Genomic DNA, 853 nt, shown 5'->3' with positions numbered 1-853 from the left:
AATGGAAATACATACCATGTTCATGGATAGGAAGAATTAATATAGTTAAAATGTCAATACTACCTAAGGCAATATATAGATTCAATGCAATACCTATCCAACTACCAAGAATATTTTTCTCAGAAATAGAACATATAATCTGAAATTTTATATGGAGCCATAAAAGACCCCAAATAGCCATGGCAATCTTGAGAAATAGAACAAAGCAGAAGGTACCACACTACCTGACATCAAATCATACTACAAGGCTATAGTAATCAAAACAGTATGGTACTGGCATAAAAACAGACACTTAGATCAAAGGAATAGAATAGAGAGCCCAGAAATGAACCCATCCATATATGGTCATTTAATCTATGACATTGGAAGCAAGAATTTACATTGGAGTCAAGATAGTCTATTTAATAAATGGTGCTGGGAAAATTGGACTGACACGTGCAAAAAAGTGAAAATGGACCACCTACTTACAACCATATACAAGAACAAATTCAAAATGGATTAAAGACTTAAAAGTAATACCTGAAACCATAAAACTCCTAGAAGAAAAAAATTGGGAGTAAATTTGCAAACATTACCCTCAGTAATACTTTTACTGAGATATCCCCTCAGCAAGGGAAATTAAAGAACAAATTAACACATGGGATTACATCAAATTTATATGTTTTTTCACAGCAAAGGAAATCATCAATAAAACAAAAAGGCAGCCTACTGAGTGGGAGAAGATATTTGCCAATGATATATCTAATAAGGGGTTATTATGCACAATTTATAAAACACTCATTCAACTCAACACCAAAAAACAAACAACCCAATTAAAAAATGGGCAGAGGATATGAAGAGGCATTTCTCTAAA

The sequence above is a fragment of the Hipposideros armiger genome, unplaced genomic scaffold (assembly GCF_001890085.2).
Source record: "Hipposideros armiger isolate ML-2016 unplaced genomic scaffold, ASM189008v1 scaffold_208, whole genome shotgun sequence".
Lineage (NCBI taxonomy): Eukaryota > Metazoa > Chordata > Mammalia > Chiroptera > Hipposideridae > Hipposideros > Hipposideros armiger.
This window is presented reverse-complemented; position numbering follows the sequence as displayed.